The sequence below is a fragment of the Phalacrocorax carbo genome, chromosome 2 (assembly GCF_963921805.1).
Source record: "Phalacrocorax carbo chromosome 2, bPhaCar2.1, whole genome shotgun sequence".
In the NCBI taxonomy this organism is placed as follows: Eukaryota; Metazoa; Chordata; class Aves; order Suliformes; family Phalacrocoracidae; genus Phalacrocorax; species Phalacrocorax carbo.
In genome coordinates, this window is record NC_087514.1 from 19,775,033 (window position 1) to 19,787,383 (window position 12,351).

The following is a 12,351-nucleotide window of genomic DNA, read 5'->3' on the forward strand; positions in this document are numbered from 1 at the left end:
CATCATCATTCTATTGTAGTTATTAAACTGTGCTTATCTCAACCCACAAGTTCTTTTGCTCGTCCGAATCTCTTCCCCATCCCACAGGGGTGGGGGGGGTGTGAGCGAGCGGCTGCGTGGTGTTCAGTTGCCAGCTGAGGCTGAACCACGACAGGAGCTAATACAGGCTTTGCAGCACAGAAGTAATTTACAAACTTAGTTTGAACTATGACTTCTCTGTGTGTTTTGATTCCCACAACGTATTTGTGTAGCTAAGCAGTTTTTGTGCTAAAGTCAAGTCACCAGTGGATATCAGAAGAAACAGAAATGGTAAAAAATAACAAGCTACTCATTTCTCTACCTCCCATTAAAATCAGTAGGTATTCCAAGTGGGCCAGATTTAAAAAAAAAAAAATTAATAATATTCACTGACCCATTATTAGAAAAAACCTTCATAAAAATCTTTTGTTCCAAAGGATAAATGAGCATTTGTTGGACTGGATGCTTAGTCTAATGCAGTAACCAAAGTACAAAATTAAAATAATCGAAGGTATTTTTGGTCAAGTTTCCTACCACTTACCTCTTCAGTGGCCCAATATCATTCTTAGCAAACAAAGTTTTTCTTTAATATAATTTCACTGTCCTAGACGATGACATTACCACAGTATGCATATAACTCAACTAGTAGGTTAAATAAAAAAAATTATAAACCTCTCTCATGTCTCTTTTGGACAATATAAGTACAATCATTATTTACATTTGACATTAATTCAACATACTAAAAAGAAACATCTATTAACTGTGGATTATTTAATTCTGTGAGGTATTTATTTATACAGAAGGCTTAAACTGCCTTTGAGGATATATGAATGGGTGATATAACCTGCTTTTAATAAACATTGAATAATACTTGTTTTGAAACAACAGTGTGTTTTCCTTCCATTCCCATAAATGGTGGTGTAAACATAATACAGCAAGCAAACTTTCAAAGGCTCCAACCTTGATGCAAGCTGAGTAGCATTTCAGCATGAAACTTCTGACTTACGAGCTGGCATCAGTCACCATTGGATTTGGGACCAATGCAGCACACGCAGCTGTCACCAGGGTCAGAAGGAAGCCAAGGGAAAACACTGGAGACCAAAAGAGTGTGTCTTCCTCTACCAGAAATTGTCTAGGTGTGAAAATTCATAGGTCAGCATCATGGTACAGAGAGCACAGTGTTCCCCTCTGCCCAAATACTCTATGAATCCACCACAAAACTCCCATTGATGTCCAGGAGACAAAATTAATCCTGCAGGGGAAGGTTTGATGCAGCCCACTCTAGGTTATTATTTCATAGCTCCTCAGAGCAGGAAGCCTCTCAGGCTGCACAAATTGTACAGGCTGTTTCTCATTCAAAAGTCATTCTAATTATAGAGAATTAGGAAGAAGCTTTCATTGTGGGAAGGCTGTTTTGTAATGTCTTTTGTGCTTTCTTGTACAGCATCTGATCCCTGTTTGAGAAAGGAAATGCGGTTAGATAGCTGATTGATTCTCTTTAGGGAAAGGCTGCTTTTATTGCATCCTGTGCTTTTTATGAAGGACTCAAAAGAATGAGAGAAATGTTCTGGGATGTATCAGTTGATTCACTCCTTTCACCAGCTCTGGAGATAAAGTTTCCTAGAAACGCCTGTGGGGAAACACGGCTGAGACTTTATCCAGTAGCTGCTTTGGCTTCTATTTTCAGACCTCTTGATTTTAAATTCAAAGTCTCCCAAGAAGTGCTTATCAATCATGTTGTTTATGCAGCAAGGTTATCTATCGCATTATGGACTGAGACTGGCAAATAATTTTGCAGATGAAGGCCAGTTCTGCTTTCAGCTCTTACAGACAGAAGGACCAGAGCATTTGTCCTGAGCAACAAACAGTACAGGATGTTGCAACTCTAAAACATGAAGATATGCCATGTACTTACTACCACAGAAAATAACTCAGTCACCACTAACGCACCAAATTAAGGATGTTACTGTGCTATCTTTAGAATATCACACTGAAGATAAGAAACTACCTCTTGTCCTCACATCTGCTCTGCCATTTCCATCCCACAGCAGACTCGTCAGAAAGGATCATGTGTTAGAACCTCAGTAACGTCAGCTGAAAAATCAGCATTTTAGCTTAAAACAAGTATTTTCAAAAACTGCTATCAAAGGGTGTAGCTGTAGCACTTACAGCAAGCCCACATTAACCTCAGTTCCCTCATACAGGAAACAATAATAGTAAAAATGCAGTGGCATAGACTACAGTGCAGACTAACAGTCTGAAAAATCTTGTATATTTCTTTGTAGGTGCTTAGGGGCAGCTTTCAGTTGGGGACAGTGTGGTCCAACCCCACCAGAACTTTTTAAACATTTCTAAAACTGTTCCGTGTTGTTCTTGTTTTGAAGGAAGCCAAGAGCCTCCTGGGGTGCATTAGGCAGAGCGTTGCCAGCAGGTCTTTTCTCAGGCCTGATGAGATGCATCTGGGTGCCACATCCAGTGCTGAGCTCCCCAGTACAAGAAAGACAGGGAGGTACTGGAGATAGTGCAGCAAAGGTGAGGTGCAGAGACCAGCATGTTGGGGAACACCCATGTCCAAGACACAGTCTGGGAATTAATCACTTCTGGGAGTAAGTTTTAGAAAGGTATTTAGAAATTCATGTTTGTTAATATTTTACAGTGTCTAATATTGTGATTTACGTGTTGTATTGTACTGATATTCATCCCAATATATAGTTCACTGATCACTTTAATTATGTGGTCAATTAGTAAGTCAATAAACCACTTCAATCTTGATTTGATATAAACTATCTAAGTTGAGCAATTTTCCCCCAGGACAGGAGTTTTGCTGGCCAACTCTGAGCTTCTGGAATTGCCACGTGGCAAATATGGTTGAGTACCAAAAGGAGCAAAAAGGAAAGGGGAAAGTAATGAGGACTTTTACAAGGTAATGCCCATTTACTTTTCTTTTCTGGCATAACAAAGTATTCTGTCCATCACTTTGATGATGAGTGACACACTTTTCTTATATTCTACAGTTTTGTCCTCTCAAACCTCCATTGAGGTATACATGCATACACACAGATCTACCAGAGCATATTCCATTGAGATCCCTGCCGTCTAAACTGCACTAGAGCAGCTGTTGATGGCGCCTCCAGTACTTAGTAGTCTGTGCTCTTATCACATAGCCTCACTACAAAAGAGTAGAGTGGCACAGGCTGTAGTCACACCTCTGATTGCAGACAAGGGGTCTCCAGGGCTCTGGGCTCTTGAAAACATCATTCGCCAAAGAGGAGAGATGGAGTCAATAATATCTCTAGGACAGAGATGCATTTTTCAGTTATAAACTCTTCTCAATCAGTTTTTTTTGAGAGTTTTAATAAGTCATGTAATTATTATGGCTTTGCCTTTTATTTAAACACAAGTACTAGAAAACAGAATCACAGAATGGCGGGGGCTGGAAGGGACCTCTGGAGATCATTTTGTCCAACCCCCCTGCTGGAGCAGGGACACCCAGAGCAGGGGGCACAGAAACACGTCCCAGCAGGGTTTGAATGTCCCCAGGGAAGGGACTCCACAGCCTCCCTGGGCAGCCTGTGCCACTGCTCTGGCACCCGCACAGGAAAGGAGGTTTTTTTTTCTCATATTGAGGTGGAACTTCCTGTGTTCCAGCTTGCGCCCATTGACCCTTGCCCTGTCATTGGGCACTATTGAAAAGAGCCTATTCCCATTGTCCTGACACCCACCCTTTAGATATTTATAGTATTTATGAAATGCCCCCTCAGTCTTCTCTTCTCCAGGCTGAACAAACCCAGGTCTCTCCGCCTTTCCTCATAAGGGAGATGCTCCAGTCCCCTGATCATCTTCATAAATCTCCACTGCACTTGCTCAAGCAGTCCCATGTCATACTTAAACTGGGAGGCCCAGAACTGGACACAGCACTCCAAATGTGGTCGCACTAGGGCAGAGTAGAGGGGGAGGATAACCCCTCTTGACCTGCTGGCCACACTCCTTTTAATGCATCCCAGGATATCGTTGGCCTTCTTGGCCACTGTCATGGTTCAGCCTCAGTCGGCAGCTAAACACCACACAGCCGCTTGCTTACTCCCCCCACCCCTGCGGGATGGGGGAGAGAATCAGAAGACCAAAAGCACAAAAAAACAAATCTTGTAGGTTGAGATAAGAACAGTTTAGTAATTGCAATACAATAATAATAATTATAATTATAATAATGATTATGATAATAACAATAATGATAATATAATTAAAAGGAAAAGGGAAAAAGGAGAAAAAACAGAAACACAAATGATACAACTGCTCACCACCCACCAACTGATGCTGCCCGTCCCCAAGCCGCAGTGGCCACTTCCCTCCCTCATCCAGCCCCTCCCAGGTAACATACTGGGCATGACATTACATGACATGGAATATCCCTTTGTCCAGTTTGAATCCGCTCTCTTGGCTGTGCCCCCTCCCCTCCTGGCTTCTTGTGCACCCGGCAGAGCCTGGGAACTTGGAAAAGTCCTTGACTAGTACAAGCACTGCCCAGCAACAACCAAAATATCAGTGTGTTATCAACATTGTTTTCATACTAAGCCCAAAGCACAGCACTATGCCAGCTGCAGTGAAGAAAATTAACTCTATCCCAGCTAAATCCATGACAGCCACAAGGGCCCAGTGCTGGCTCATGGTCAACTTGTTGTCCACCAACACTCCCAGGTCATCCTCAGCAGAGCCGCTTTCCAGTAGTTCAGCCCCAGCCTGTACTGGTGTGTGGGGTTGTTCCTCCCCAGGTGCAGGACCTTGCACTGGCTCTTACTGAATTTCATCAGGTTCCCCTTGGCCCAGCTCTCCAGCCTGTCCAGGTCTCGCTGGGTGGCAGCACAGCCTTCTGGTGTATCAGCCACTCCTCCCAGCTTGGTATCATCAGCGAACTTGCTGAGGTTACACTCTGTCCCATCATCCAGGTCACTGATGGATATGTTGAACAGGACTGGACCCAGTACAGACCCCTGGGGAACACCGCCAGTTACGGGCCTCCATCCAGACTCTGCTCCACTGATCACGACCCTCTGAGTTCTGTTGTTCAGTCACTTCTCAACCCACCTCCCTGTCCACTCAGCCAACCCACACTTCCTTACCTTGCCTGGGAGGAGGCTATGGAGACAGTGCCAAATGCCTTACTGAAGTCAAGATAGACAGCATCCACTGCTCTCCTTCATCGACCCAGCCAGTCATGCCATCGTAGAAGGCTATCAGGTTGGTCAAGCATGATCTTCCCTTGGTGAATCTATGCTGACTACTTCTGTTAACCTTCTTGTCCTCTACGTGCCTGGAGATGACCTCCAGGATGAACTGGTCCATCACCTTTCCAGGGATGGAGGTGAGGCTGACTGGCCTATAGTTCCCCAGGTCCTCCTTCTTGCCCTATTTGAAGACTGGAGTGACATTTGCTGTCCTCCAGTCCTGGGGCACCTCTCCTGTCCTCCATGACCTTTCAAAGATGATGGAGAGGGGCTCAGCAAGAACAACCACCAGCTCCCTCAGCACTCGTGGGTGCATCCCATCGGGGCCCATGGATTTGTGAGAATCAGTTTGCCTAAATGATCTCTGACCCAATCCTTCTCAACTGATGGTAAGTCTTCCTTTCTCCAGATTTGTCCTCTCTTCTCTGGGGGCTGGGATGCCTGAGGGCCAGCCTTAGCAGTGAAGACGGAGGCAAAGAAGGCATTCAGTAACTCTGCCTTCTCTGCATCCTGCGTCACCAGGGACCCTGTCCTTGTTCAGCAGTGGGCCCACTGTATCCCCAGTCTTCCTCTTACTGCTGATGTGTTTGAAGAAGCCCTTCTTGTTATCTTTGACACGCATTGCCAGATTTAATTCCAAGTTGGCCTTGGTCTTCTTCATTGCATCTCTGCATACCCTGACTACATTCATATTTTCCTCCCAAGTGGCCAGTCCTTTTTTCCACATACTGTGAACCTCCTCCTTCTGTTTTTGTTTCTGTAGAAGCCCTTTGCTCATCCATGCAGGTCTCCTGGCTCCTCTGCCTGACTTTTTCCTCTTGGGGATGCACCGATCTTGAGCTCAGACGAAATGGTACCTGAATACTGTGCAGCTGCCACACATTCACTGCTCGTAAGAGTTTGATGAGGCATTTAAATTTGGTGTAAATAGTGAGCTTGACCTGATGACCGGTCAGTAACTAAAGCTATTCCTTCAGAAAAAGGATTTTAATGAAAGATTAAGCTGAAGCATTCAGTTACAATGAATTTTGTTGTTGTTCTTGATATATGAAATGGAGTATTTTCTGAAAAAGCCTTGAGCCCAGTATATAGGACTGGTGCTTCTTCTAGATGATGACACTGTCAGCAGGAGGGAGAGCACAGCCCATTTTGCAAGTGCCTCTCACAGGAATGCTTGAAAAGCATGAGCATACAAACCTCTTCTCACAGAAAAACAGGAGGGAAATTTGGTGCCAGTGGATCTTGCAAACTGCCCTATTACAGGGTTTCTGTGTGAGACAAAAAGTTCTAGACTAACAACAACACCTATTTAAAGGTATCTGGGGCACTATTATCTACTTTACTTATGCTAAGTTTCTGCTGTGCTGACATCAGGAACCCCTTTAGCTGAGGTGAGGGTAAGGAAGGGATCCCATCTAATGTCACAAAAGCAGGTCCAACTCCAGCCAATGTAAACATCAGTTGCTCTAATTTTTTTTCAGAGCCCCAAGAATCTGCCTGTGAGATGGACTTAAAGCATATGAAAGAGTGAGGAACCCAGAACAGCCTGAAGTTAGGTTGGGTCTTCTAAAAAGTCTACTGTTGTGTTCATCTAATTAAAATTGTGTAAAATGCCTACTATGATGTGAAAAAAAAAAAAAGCCTTTGTAACAGCTTCTTAAAATGAATTCGTCTTCCTTATCAAGCAAACAAAGACTCCTGCAGATGTAAGATTTTCTCTAATTGTACCTAATTTTGTACAGCTTTTAATAAAACTAAAAGTACTTTTAAGTCATGTAGCATTGCTGTGTGGTCCTGTAAGCTGTTACACGTTTCATTTCCAACAGCTTGACTCAGAAAGGCAGTTCTATTTCCAACACTGTGCAGCAGAGATAGGTCCTGGAAGTGGCTGAAGTGCATGACTCTTCATTACCTAATGCGTGAGCCAGTTTCTCAGGGGAGAGGAGAGCTTGGAAAAAAGTTCATAACAGCCCCTTGCAATTGCCATAAAAAACAAGCACAGTGAACCGACTTGTCCTGAACACATTTTTTCAACATAACCAGAAAAGGAAATTGGCTTGAAAATAGTTAAAAGATAACTAATGATGTCACTTTTTACAGCTGCCCCTGTGTTACTGTCTTTTGAATTGTAAATCTCAGTCTGAGGTATGAAATATATTATGCAACCCAACCATGTTGAATTATGGAAAAACGTTCCAAGATGAACCTGTTTTTGCTTAAGAACTGCTGTCCAGTGAAGCAACATTCATAAACTCATATCTCTTTCGTCCTAAACTATCAATGTCATTATGGCCATTAGAGCATGGTGTCAGAAACTGCCAGTTACAGGCTCTGTGAGATCCCTCCACAGCTTTTGCGATATATGTTAGATGCTGCAGTGATAAAAGCTATTACTACTGAAGCCCTAAACAGACAGATTAAGCCATTATTAATGCTGAATATATGATAAGAAAAATAATGAAGGTAGAACAGGAAAGAGAAAATTAATTTACATTTAAATTAATTTTAATTTAAAATAAGAAATTGACATTCTTCAGCTGAGATTTACCAGTGACTTTTTGTGACCTACCTTGTGTGTTTTACTCCTCATATCTTCTCATAAGAAATGAAGAGCACATGCAGAGGAAGAAATTCTTTTCAGCTCATTAACTGACATGCATCATACGTCCATACCACAAATTAGATCACATACTAATAACTCATACCTCATCCTAGCCATTCAGCCCTGTATATCAGACACATCTCTGCCCCTGAACCATGTGGCTTCATATTTGCATTGTTCTCTTGTAGATCAACACCAGAAAAAAAAAATTATTGTAAGAAGTAAACATCAAGTTAAAGGAATATGATCAGATTTATCTATTTCCAGTTCCTGCTCTTTGTTATTTCTGCTGTCAGTCCTCATTTAAGCCTCCCATCTTCTCTTCCTGGCAGGAATTGCTGACTAACAGATGGAAGAATTGCCAATCACAGCCTTTCAGTGTCAAAATGTAGACAAACCTACCCCAAAAAACTGTGTTCTGTTTGCCTATATTAGAAACAAAATCCAAGTCAAAAGAAACAAGTGTGTTTGTCTCACAGCTACAAGGACAGTGTTGATTAGGAACCAACAGAACCACAATTTTCCAAATTACTGGAAGCTATATGCTTACCGTTGGTCAAAACTGACCTGTCATGTAACATATCTATTTATATCACTAGGAAAACAGACTACAGTAACAAATAAAGAAGGATACATTCTGAGAAAATATGCCTTCTGAGTTTAGAGAGTTAATATAATTGGTACTGCAAACACACCGAAGAGGCAAAATCCCATTGTGAAAGTCTGGCACTAAATCAAAACACAGCCCTTTCCTGACGAACCTTTCATCCAAATGTGTAGAAAAAACAAACCCTATATTCAATTTGATGGTGTAAAGGAGTTAAGTGTGCCCAAAAAGTCTTCATATGGGTTTGTTGTTGAAATAACGTAATATGTTCACCATGGCAAATCTACAGATGTAATGGAATTACACCAGGATGAATTTGGCCCACTTTCCAGCCAACGCTCTTTATAAGAGGCTTTGTTGTGTGAAAGCTGGCTATGTGGCTGGGCCACAGAAGGGACCAAAACCAACATCCAAATTATGGCCTCTGTTATGCAGACTGCCTCCTTCCATATGGAGAGGAAACCACTTTGCTTGTGCCAGGCATCACAATGGAAATACTGGCAGACTGAGGTAACAAAATGCTGATGGCCATCCTTATAATACAGAGGCTGTATTATGCTGCAAATACTCCCATCAGCTGTCCAGCAGGAGACCTCATCAGAACAGATGTGACAATACACAAGCCAAAAAAAAAAAAAAAAGGGAAAGCGCTTGTCCTCACCACCAGGATTTCAATCTGGTTCAGAACTAGTGCATTTCACTATCAATTATTTAAAGTTCTTAGGGTTCAATACTAGGGTAAGCAAAATATTCAGTGCAAAAATGATGGGCGTTATTTATGCAGTATCTTTCTGTTTCAAGAATGTCACTTTCTGATGACAATTCAGTACTTCAGTAATTATTGCTTGCATTCCCTACCACATTCATCATCACAAACTGCAGACCAGTCTCCAGCTGGTGGATCAAGATAGTTTCGTTTATTCATGGTATGCTTCTGTTCACATTATTTTTTCTGTTTCTGAAGATCAAATGTCTATTCTTGCCTGCATTTTTTTTCATAAGCCTCATATCAGAGCTCCATTTGCCAGGGAGACACGGTCCTTTAGATGAATCATGCCAGAATGATGTGGTCTGTGGTGCAGGTACTAATAATACTGGCGATAGGCAGGAGAAAGTACAGGTTCAATAACAGGACAGAAGGTCACACAAGTGCCTGTTTCAGAAGTGGAAGATGTTATATGGGATGCAGGAAGCCACAGCTTTTCGCATGGCACCCTACAACCCAATTCCAGTCTGTGAGGCAAAACCAAGAGGTCATTAAATGAGCCCACAAAAATGCAGACCCACAAGGTGTGCAGGCAGAAGGAGCTGCTCTGCACATCCTCAGCTCCCTCTCCAGTTTACCTATTCCTCACATTTTTCCCAGCCAGCCTCCCAAAACTATGGAAAAGTCCCAGCAAGCAGGCCAATTGCACCTGGGAGGATGTGTTCAATGCCACTGAACTCACCCAGGGAACAAATATTCTAGAATTTGAATATGTTGAGCGATAAAGATTATTTGCACATTTGACTCTAGCCAGCACAACATGCTTTTTTTCCAGACAGTTTTATTTCCTCACCTAACCTTCCTGTGTAGAGGTGTTCAATTAGCGAAGTAAAATATAATCTGCTAATTAAAGGGAATTTAAGCAAAGACAATTTAAGTAAGGAATCTAAGTAAGGCAGGCAGGCTGAAAATACATGACAGTTTGCTAATTGTAAAAATAATTAAAAGAAAAAGAAAATCTTAAAAGGCTGATTTACAATTTAAACCTGGGCAAAGAAAGGCAGAAAAGTCAGAAACTTGTAGAAGAGAGAAGACAAGTCCAGAATATGAGATCTAGTTTCACATACTAATATTTCCAAACACCTAACATATGGTAACTCCCATGCAAACTATGAACTCTTTTGAAATGCACCTTGTCCTGTACTCTGGGCAAGGATTACAAATTTCTCATGTAGGATTCTGGCATACCAGGTTAGGTGTGTAAACTCAAGCACTTAAAATTATTAATAGATCAGCACAAGATCTGTCCCTGAGTGAGGGAAAAAGCAGTGTAGCTAGATATATACTTTCCTTTTGGAAATAGAATAGTTATTAAACCATCACACTTTAAAAAAACTTTTTTTTTCCTTTTTAGAATAAAAAGATCTGAAGCATTTGTTTAAAACACAAAACAGCTAAACACTCATAGCATTGCAGGAACAGGTTAATGCTCTCCCAGGTTCACCTCCCCTATTTCTACCCCAGCACACAAAAACCAGCTCTTTTCCAGGGAAAGGCTCCTGAAAAACATTGGACACATTGTAGAAAGACTATTTTAAGCTTCTTGCTGCACACTTGGGACAAATTTCATATCAGGGCAAAGGCTACATGGTACATTCCCTTCAGACATCTGAGAAGTGTTAGTATCTGCAGCACAGTCCCAGCATAATAATGGGATGAGAGAAAAAGAAAATAAATAACCATATTGGTGAACCAGGTAGTTGTTTCTGACTGAGCATGATACAATAAAATCCAGGCAGAAAGGACAGGAAAAAATAAGACAGTGGCAAATAGTTTTCTCCATTGGTTCCACTCCTTATCTCCAGCCACCAGCTAAGGATAGGGATTGTAGCATACAAAAGCAGCCTCCCATGCTTATTCAAGCTATATAAAATTTGACAGGCATATTCCCATCCTACCATGGAGGAGGCTAGCAATGGTCAGTACTGGTGCTCAAAATGGCTTTGGAGCAGCACTTGACTGCTGCAACTGGCCTAAATCAATGGGTTGCAGTGACTAGGAGGATGCCTCGCAGGAAGGTTTATATCTCTTCTAGTAGTTGCAGGGAGGTTTCAGAACTGGCACCCACACCTGAGACAGTGAGTTAGTCCTGGGATGCTGCGAAAGGTATCGTTGCTGATGGACCTCAGTTTCTGACTCAACAAAGTGTGTTGATCCTTACTTTATGGGGTTTCTGGAGTCACACCAAACACTGGCTCAAGAAGAGGGCCTGCAAGTCTGTGACTTGTAGAGGGCTTTCTCATATGGCACCTCAGGGCTGCTCCAGGGCTCAGCAGTGGAGAGGCAACTCTCCAGGTCCCACCTGTGTGGCTGCAGGGAAGGAGCAGCATGCCAGTGACCATCTGACTGAGCTGGCTTTTTTTTTTCCTTGTCTTTTTTATTCTGTAACTTGGAATCAGTTTCTTTCCTCTACCCAGAAAAGCAATGCTGGAGCCTTTCTATAGGTCTATTCCTATTTTATTGGGCCCTGTACTCAGAAAACTATAGAGGAAGGATTTTGAAAACACGCAATTAGAAGCTGCTTGAAAACCAGTCCTGCTGCCAGAAGGATTCAGTCTCAATTGCAGTATTCATATGATGCTATCACTACAGCAACCAAGCACATAAACAATACTGGTGGTCACGGATAACACATCAGTACTTGGTTTAGTGATTAGAAACAAAAGCCTTGTCAGACTATTTCTTTCCTGCCATTGCAGGCTTCCTGATGGAAACGCTGTTTCAGGGGCTTTGCTCTGAAGTATAAGTACATTGGTCTTATCCAAGAAAAAGGTTAAGCTGAATACTCCACCAGGTCATCTGGGTGGCTTCTCCTTCACATTTCATTGTTATGATGTGACGTATTTACTCATGTGTTCCCAATGCATACCCACCAGCACGATGACAACACTTTTACTAACACATGTGGGTCCTGCTCCTTCTGAAGTAAGAAAAAACTAGAAACATTCGACATCAGGTTGGACGGGGCTCTGAGCAACCTGATCTAGTTGAAGATGCCCCTGCTCACTGCAGGGGGGTGGGACTAGATGGCCTCTAAAGGTCTCTTCCAACCCAAACTGTTTCATGATTCTGTGAAAACTATAATTTAATTCTGCTGCCTACATAGCGGGATCAGTCTTTTGAGTTGCTTATGAAA